We start from the raw sequence: 9,690 nt of genomic DNA on the forward strand, positions 1-9,690 counted from the left end.
AACCAATTGAGCCACCCAGGCACCCCTGGTGGTTTGTTTTTTTAAATCAAATCTGACAGTTTTTAATCAATGCAATTAGACTAATTAGTATATTGTGATTAGTGATGTATTTATTTCAGTTTTATTTTATACTTTTTATTTACCTGGTATTTTTTCTGCCTCTGTATCTTACTAGCTTAATATCTTTCTTTTTGTTGAGATATAATTAATATATAATATAATGTTAATTTCAGGTGTACAACATGATGATTATGTATTTGCATATATTGTGAAATGATCACTATAATAAGTCTAGTATCTGTCACATACATAGTTACATTTTTTTTCTTGTGATGAGAACTTTTAATATTTACTGTCTTAGCAGCTTTCAAATATGCAACACAGTATAATTAACTATAGTTGCCATGCTGTATAATACATTTCCAGGACTTATTTTAACTGGAAGTTTGTACCTTTTCATCACCCACACCCATTTTGCCTACTCTCCACCTCCCATCTCTGGAAACCACCAAGGTTTTCTTTGTGTTTATGAGTTCGGGTTTTTGTTTATTTGTTTGTTTGTTAGATTCCACACATAATTGAGATCATATGGTATTTGTCTTTGTCTGATTTACTTCACTTGGCATAATGCCCTCAAGTTCTATTCATATTGTCACAAATGGTAAGACTACTTTTTTTTTAATGGCTGAATAATGTTTCATCATATGTATGTATCACATGTTCTTTATTCATTCCTCATTGATGGACACTCAGATCGTTTCCATGACTTGGCTCTTGTAACACTGCAGTGAACACGGGCGTGCGTAGTCTTTTCAAGTTAGTATTTGTTTTCCAATAAACAGTCAAAAGTGGAATTGCTGGGTCATGTGGTAGTTCTATTGTTAATATTTTGAGGAACTTCCATACTGTTTTCCATAGTGGACGGACCAGTTTACATTTCCGCCAACAGTGCACAAGGGTTCCCTCTCTTCTACTTCCTCACTTGCACTTATTGTTTCTTGTTTTTTTGATATTAGTTGTTATAACAGGCATGCGGTGATATTGTGGTTTTGATTTGCATTTCCCTGATGATTAGAGACTTTGAGCACTTTTTTTTTTGAGCACTTTTTTAATATACCTGTTGGCCATCTATAGATCTTCTTTAGAAAAATGCCTATTCATATCTGCTCATTTTTTAAATTGGATAGTTTGGGATTTTTTTGTTGTTTTTTTGTTTGGTTTTGCTATTGTATGGTATGCATTGTTTATATATTTTGGAGATTAACTCTTTATTCGATATGTGATTTGCAGATATTTACTCCTGTTCAGGAGGTTGCATTTTCATTTTGTTTCTCATCTCTTCTGCTGGTTGGAGGGTTTAGTTCGATGTAGTTCCACTTGTTGAGTTTTGCTTCTGTTGTCTTTGCTTTAGGTGTCAAATCCAAAAGTCATTGCCAAGATTGATGTCAGAGAGCTGACTGCCTATGTTTTCTTCTAGGAATTTTAACGGTTTCATGTCTTACATTCAAGTATTTAGTTCATTTTGAGTTATTTTTGTGTATGATGTAAGAAGTGGGGGCAGTGGGGATGCCTTGGTGGCTGAGTCGGCTGGGTGTCCGACTCTTGGTTTTGGCTTAGGTCATGATCTCCCGGTTTGTGAATTTGAGCCCCACGTCAGGGTTTGCACCGACAGTGCTTGGAATTTTCTCTCTCTCTCCCTTTCGCTCTGCCCCTTTCTTGTATGCGTGCTCTTTCTGTCAAAAAAAAAGAAATGAACTTTAAAACAAAAAAGAAAGTGGTCCAGTTTAATTCTTTTGCATGTGGCTACCTAGTTTTCCAACACCACTTATTGAAGAGACTGCCGTTTCCCATTGCATTTTCTTGACTTCCTTGTCGTAAATTAATTGACCATATATGCATGGGTTTATTTCTGGGCCCTTGATTCGGTCTCATGTATCTGCTTTTATGCCAGTGCCATACTGTTTTGATTATCATAGATTTGTAATATAGTTCAAGATCAGGAAATGTGATGCCTCCAGCTTCGTTCTTCTTAAGATTGCTTTGGCTATTTGGGGACTTTTGTGATTGCGTACAAATTTTAGGAAAGTTCAATTTCTGTGAAAAATTCCTTTGGAATTTGATAAGGATTGGAATTTTCTTTATTACATTTTAATCCCCTGCTGGTTTGGATATTCAGCATTCTATTTTTATTCCTTTATGGTGACCCTTTAAGTGTTAAGACCATAATTGACTTAACTATTGTAAGGTCAAGCAACAGCTTCGCATTCCTCGTGTCTAATATATGAATCTTAGGATGGTTTAACTCTGGTGGCTCCCTTTTCATTACACATTACTGTTTTCCTAGCTTTAATTCCATCTTGTTTTTATACCTTCCAAATTAATCATCTTAAAAACACTATTGTTTCATACGGTTAAATTTAGCCATGTTTATATATTCCTTTGCTAACTAGGTCTTTTTACATTTTAGTCCTCACTTTTGGGTTCATTTTCTTTCTTTCTGAAATACATCCTTTAGTAGTTCTTTCAGAAGATCAGTTAGTGGTAAGTGCTTTTATTTTGTTGTTTGTTTATTTATTGGCTTAGCTTTATTGCATTTTTACTCTTGAATGATGAATGGGTTGGGTTTAAAATTTAGGTTGCCAGTTGCTTTCCTTTTAGTTCTTTGAAGCTATTGTCCTGTTGTCTTCTGCATTTTTGTTGTTGTTGCTGTTAATAAATGCTGTCTGTTGAGTTGTCATTCCTGTGTAGGTCATTCCATGGTAGGTACAGAGATGTGCCAGATCCCATTCAAGGAGAGACATGCTCTCCAGCTGTGGGGACATCACACAGTGTCTACCTGTCAGCTTTTTCAGGGTCTTTCTTAGCTGAAGAGAGCTGCATTGCCTGAGTTCACATCCTTCCCGGGTCAGCCTGCATCCTGTGACCAAACAAGATAGAGATATGAAGGCCTAAGTATTTCAGTCCAATATATGACAGTCTGAAGGTTAATTCTAGACCCTGACTCTCTGCTGGGTTGGCTGAAGCTTTGTCAGGCCACATCACAGTATGTCGTCTTCCTCTGCTCGATATTGCTTCCACTGGAGTTGATCCCTAAATAAACACTTTGCACATAAAACTCCGTCTCACTGTCTGCTTCTGGAGAACCCAACCTGCATAACGTCCCTCTTCTCCATGGCTTCATTTAAGGTCTTCTCATTGCCTTTGGGTTCTGTATTTACTTATCACATTTAGGATTTCTTTCCTGAAGTAGAGGATTCATGTCTCTTATTAACTGTGAAATATTGCTAATCATTATAATTTTCAATATTACATTTGCCATTTTCCGTTTTTCCTTCCTGGAACTACAAATAAATAAATTGGAACTTGTTCTGTCCTCCAAGTTTAATTCTTCTTTCTTATTGTCTGTTGCTTTGTTTCTGTGTGTTGCCTTCAGGCTAATTCCTGAGACTTAGTTTCAGTTCACTGCGTCTCCTTTCAGCTGTATCTAAAATAACTTTTAAAAATTATCTATTGACTTTTAATGAACACGTTATACTTTTTATTTTGATTAGAAAGCTTAATTGTTTTCTTTTTTTTTTTTAATGTTTTATTCATTTCTAGGAGAGAGAGAGAGAGACAGCGTGCACAGGGGAGGGTCAGAGAGAGAGGGAGTCACAGACTGAAACAGGCTCCAGGCTCTGAGCTGGCTGTCAGCACAGAGCCCGACGCGGGGCTCGAGCCCACGAACCGCGAGATCATGACCTGAGTGAAAGTCGGACGCTTAACCGACTAAGCCACCCAGGCGCCCCTTAATTGTTTTGTTTTCAAGTCTTCTTTCATGTAGTATCTTGCTCTTTTCATACTTTAAGTTTAATTTTTGCTTCCTTAATAATTCAAGATATTTATTTTATAGTTCTTTATCTGTTCTAGTATTTGAAGTTGTTGAGAGTGTAATAATGCTTTGGTTGTGTCTGCTGATTGGTTTTTCACATGTTGGCTGGTTCTGAATTGTGTGCTTGTCTTTAGCAGGGCTCTATCGGTAGGCATCCTGTGTGGTTTGGGTGCAGAGTGTGTTCTCCCAGTGAAGTTTTGAGTTTGCTTCATCATAAACATGGAACCCTTTTTATATTAATAACTTGGTTTGGGAGGTTCTAATTGCTTGGATAAATCCAAATCCCAAGCCTACATGAGAAAGAGTCCATAGCAAAGTTCTGTGTAGGACATTCTTCCCCCCCATAGCTAATCCAGGCTAGGTCAGACAAGATTCTTTTTTTTAAAAAAATCTTTGTTATTTATTTTTGAGAGAGAGAGAGAGAGCGAGCACGTGATTCACAAGTGGGGGAGGGGCAGAAAGAGGGGGAGACAGAATCAGAAGCCAGCTTCAGGCTCTGAACTGTCAGCACAGAGCCCAATGCAGGACTCGAACTCATGAACTGTAGAGATCATGACTTGAGCCAAAGTCAGACGCTCAACCAACTGAACCACCCAGGCGCCCCAAGATTATTATAATTTCCTTGTACTAGTAGTTAGATTTGTTTTCTAGTTTGCTTTTTCATCTAGGTTCTTCATAAATCCTGGCTTCTTTGGGCATCTTGGTTTTAACTTCTCACCTCATGTTGCTCGAGGCCTTAGTCCTCATGAGCAATAAAACCAAATCCCTGGTGGGTTATGGAGAAGAGCGCTACACCACTGTCACCTTCCAGGGCTGCTATCACATCTGCTTCTTAAACTACTCTGGTTCCAGTTCTTTATTTGCTTTTGATGCCTGAGATTGTCTTTTCCTTTCCATATCCTTTCCACTATGAATTTAAAATTATGTTTTCCTATTTTATCAGTCATTTTGAATGTTTTGTAGCAGGAAGGTTTCAAGCTATGTAGTCTATAGTATTGTTGAAATAGAAGTGTGGTGTTTGCCGCTTGAAATTCGTGGTGGCATAATGTGTGATATTTGTAAGAATTTTGAGGTATGAAATGTGATGGGCCAAATATCACTTCAGCAACTTTGGATAGTATCAGTATTCTTATTTTTTGCTAGTATTGTGATAAAAAATGGCATTGCCTTTTAATTTGCATTTTTCTGATTAGTAGTGAAATTAGCATCTTGTGATCTGTTTATTATCTGTATTTCTGTACCCTTTGACTATTTTTCCATGGGTTTTTTTTTTTTCTTTTTCCTATTTGGAAGAAGTTTCTATTAACATATAGGTGTGTATGTGTTTAAGTGTGTGTGTGTGTGTGTGTGTGTGTAGTCTAGCTTGTGGATTATGTTTTAACTTTATTTCTTTAAAGCTTTTTTTTTTTAAACATTTATTTATTTTTGAGAGACAGAGAGAGACAGAGCACGAGTGGGGAAGGGGCAAAGAGAGAGAGACACAGAATCCAAAGCAGGTTCCAGGCTCTGAGCTGTCAGCCCAGGGCCCAACTCAGGGCTCCAACCCATGAACTGCGAAATCATGACCTGACCCAAAGTCGGACTCTCAACTGACTGAGACACCCAGGTGCCCCTGTTTTAACTTTCTTTAGAGTGAACTTTATGGGCCATTCTTAGTTACTAGATGGTCACATTTATCATTATGTTTTATTAGTGATTATTGGGTCTGGTATAATAAATCTTCTCTACTCTGAGGTCATAGATATATTTTCTTCGAAATGTTTATAAAGTTTTGCCTTTTACACATGAATATATCTTGAAGTGATTTTTGTTTTTGGTGTCAAATAGGAATCCAATTTTATTATTTCCTTATAATCAGTTGTTCTAGCACTATTTAATTAGAAGTCCATTCTTTCCCCTAATAACCAACAGTGCCATCTCTGTTATATATCATTGTAATGTATATCTATTTGTGTTTCTTAGTTTTCTACTGTTTCATTGTTTATTTTGTTTCTCCCTATGTCAACAGTAATACTATCTTAATTAGTATAACTTTCAAAAAAAATCTAGTTAATCACTAGGAAAAATCCCATTTCATTCTTGTTAGAAATGCCTTGTCTAACATGAAACGATGCTCAGCATCACTCATCATCAGGGAAATACAAATCACACCCACACTGAGATACCACCTCACGCCAGTCAGAGTGGCTACAATGAGCAAATCAAGAGACTCTAGATGCTGGCGAGGATGTGGAGACATGGGCACCCTCCTACACTGTTGGTGGGAATGTAAGCTGGTGCAGCCCCTCTGGAAAACAGTGTGGAGGTTCCTCAAACAGTTAACACTAGAACTCCCCTAGGACCCAGCAAGAGCACTGCTAGGAATTTACCCAAGGGATACAGGAGTGCTGATGCACAGGGGCACATGGACCCCAATGTTCATAGCAGCACTCTCAACAATAGCCAAAACATGGAAAGAGCCTAAGTGTCCATCAACGGACGAATGGATCAAGAAGATGTGGTTCATCTATACAATGGAATCCTACAGGGCAATGAGAAAGAGTGAAATCTGGCCTGTGTAGCAACATGGATCGAACTCGAGGGTGTAATGCTAGGTGAAATAAATCAGGCAGAGAAAGACAGAAACCATATGTTTTCACTCATAAGTGGAACAGGAGAAACTTAACAGAGGACCATGGGAGAGGGGAAGGGGAAAAAATAGTTGGGGAGAGGGAGGGAGGCAAACCATGAGAGACTCTTGAAGCTGAGAACAAACTGAGGGCTGATGGGAGTGGGGGAGAGGGGAAGGGGGGGATGGGCATGGAGGAGGGCACTTGTGGGGATGAGCACTGGGTGTTATATGAAAAACAACTTGACAATAAACTATAAAAGAAAAAAATGCCTGTCTAACTTTGGGTTTTGCTCTCTGATACATATTTTAGAATTGATTTTCTTGAAAGAGCACTGCTGAAATTTTTATTGGAATATCTGCATCAGTTTGGGAAGAAGTCACGATATTTCAACATTATTGAATCTTTCTATATAGTAACACGATACATTTCTTCATTTATTTAGGCTTTCTTTAATGTGTCAATAATTCTCCATAAATGTCTTATACAGCTTTTCTCAGATTTATTTTTAGGTACCATATTTATTTGTTTCTATTATAAATGATATTAATAACCTATGTTTGAAAATTGCTGTTGTGTAGAAGTACAGTTGATTGTTGAATATTAATCTTATATCTAGCAACCTTGCTAAACTCTTTTTATTAATTCTAATAATTTATTTTTATTTACTATGTATAAAGTAATATCTTCTGTGAAAATGACTATTTTTGTGTCTTCCTTTACAAACCTTAAACTTTTTACTTTTCATATTTTACTGCTCTTGTTAGGTCCTTCAGTAAAATGTTTAGTAGATGGATAATTGTAGGTATGCTTGTCTTCTTCCTGATTTTCAGAGGAATTCTTCTATAATGTTTTAGCATAAATAATCACGCCCTGTACAGGGTGAGGAAATTCTACTCCTAGTTTGTAGAACCTTTCTTGATGAGTTAGTGTTGACTTTTTTCAAAATCTTTCTGTATTAATTAAACATTCTTATAGTCTTTCTCTTTTAATCTGTTAATATGGTTAATTATATTTATATATTCATAGATTTTGCATTCTGGGATAAACCCAGCTTGATCATGTTATACTATCTTTTTATACTGCTGGCTTTGGTTTGCCTGCATTTTGTTTACATTTCTGCATCTGTGTTTGTGGGTGAGGTAGGCCTGTAATTTTTCTTCTTTGCATATCCTTGTCTTATTTGGATATCACTATTATTTAGTAACTTCATGGGCTAAATTGGGGCGTATTCCTCTTTTTCTGATCTCTGGTGGAGTTTGTGTAAAATTGAAACATCTGATTATTTGAAAGTTTGGTATAATTCACCTATAAAATTACCTAGGCTTGGTATTATCTTGGCAAAGAGATTTTAAAGTTCTGATTGTATTTTAAAAGATAGGGCTATTTGATTTCTCTAAACAGTTATATTTTATTAGATTATTTTTCATTTTAGAGAGAGCACACACACATGCATGCACATGTATAAGCAGGGGAGGGGCTGAGGGAGGAGGAGAGAATCTTAAGCAGGCTCCATGCCAGTATGGAGACTGACATAGGGCTTGATGTCACCACTGTGAGATCATGACCCGAGCTGAAATCAAGAGTAAGATGCTTAACCAACTAAGCTACCAAGGCGCCCCTGAAAACAGTTTTACTAGGATATATATTTCTAAAAATTTGGCTATTTCTTATGTCTCAAATTTATGGGCATAGAATTTTTATAATAGTCCCTGTTAAAAAATTCTTCTCTGTATTTAAAGTTCTCTCTCTCAAAAATAAACACTCTCTCTCAAAAATAAAGAAATGTTGAAAAAAATTTAAAAAAATTTTTAAAAATTACCTCTCCTGCTCAAGCTGTCTCTCTCTGTCTCTCTCTCTCTCAAAAATAAATAAATGTTAAAAATTTTTTATTAAGTTATAACCATCATTTCACTCCTAATATTATTTATTCTTTTTTTTTGATCAGTCTTACTAGAGGGTTGTCTATTTTATAAGTGTTTACAAAGATCTATTTTTCAGCTTAATTGATACTCTCCATTGTATCTTCATTTTTCATTTTATTAATTTCTGCTCTTTTATTAATCTTCATTCAACTTAGATTTTATTTTGCTATTTTTAAAAATTTTATTCTTTTCTATTTATATTTTGAGAGAGACAGAGACAGCATGAGAAGGGGAAAGACAGAGAGAGAGGGAGAGAGAATCTCAAGCAGGCTCCACATTGCCAGCACAGAGCCCAACGTGGGGCTCGAAACCACAAACTGAGATCATGACCTGAGCTGGAACCGAGAATCAGACACTTAACCGACTAAGCCACCCAGACGTCTATTGTTATTCTTTTTTTTTAAACTTCTGTAGTTCAACTTAAGTTCATTAGTTTTCACACTTTAGTTTTTAATATGTAAATGTTTGAAAGCTGTACCTTTCCCTTCGAGTAATGCTTTCCCTGCTTCTTACAACATTTCGATTAATGATACTTTGAATTTCATCTAGTTCTCTGTATTTTCCTGCAATATATTTTTTATTCCTTTTATATTCAGCTTTTCTATGTCTTCATGATTTAGATATGTTACTAGTGACTAGTATATAGCTGGAATTTTAAAATCTACCTGACAGTCTTTTTTAAAATTATTATTATTTTTTTAAATTTTTATTTATTTCTAGGAGAGAGAGAGACAGGGTGAGCAGGGGAGGGACAGAGAGAGAGGGAGTCACAGAGCGAAACAGGCTCCAGGCTCCGAGCTGGCAGTCAGCACAGAGCCCGACACGGGGCTCGAACCCACGAACCGTGAGATCATGACCTAAGCGGAAGTCGGACGCTTAACCGACTAAGCCACCCAGGCACCCCTCTACCTGACAGTCTTTATCGTTTAACTGGGAAGTTTAAACCATTAACATTCAATGGAATTTAGGCTATATTTGGATTTGCCTTAATTGGCCTTTTACAAATTTGTCCTGTTCTTCTCATTTCTTATCTCCCTCTTGCTCTTTATTTTGAATGATAGTGTATTTGTTTTTATTCTTCCATTTAAAAAAAATTATTTAGAAGTTAGGCACTGTTTGGGGCGCCTGGGTGGCTTAGTCGGTTAAGCGTCCGACTTTCGCTCGGGTCATGATCTCACGGTTCGTGGGTTCGAGCCCCGCGTCGGGCTCTATGCTGACTGCCAGCTGAGAGCCTGGAGCCTGCTTCAGTCTGTGACTCCCTCTCTCTCTGACCCTCCCCTGCTCA

Source organism: Crocuta crocuta, unplaced genomic scaffold (genome assembly GCF_008692635.1).
Source record: "Crocuta crocuta isolate KB4526 unplaced genomic scaffold, BGI_CrCroc_1.0 scaffold20, whole genome shotgun sequence".
Classification (NCBI taxonomy): Eukaryota; Metazoa; Chordata; class Mammalia; order Carnivora; family Hyaenidae; genus Crocuta; species Crocuta crocuta.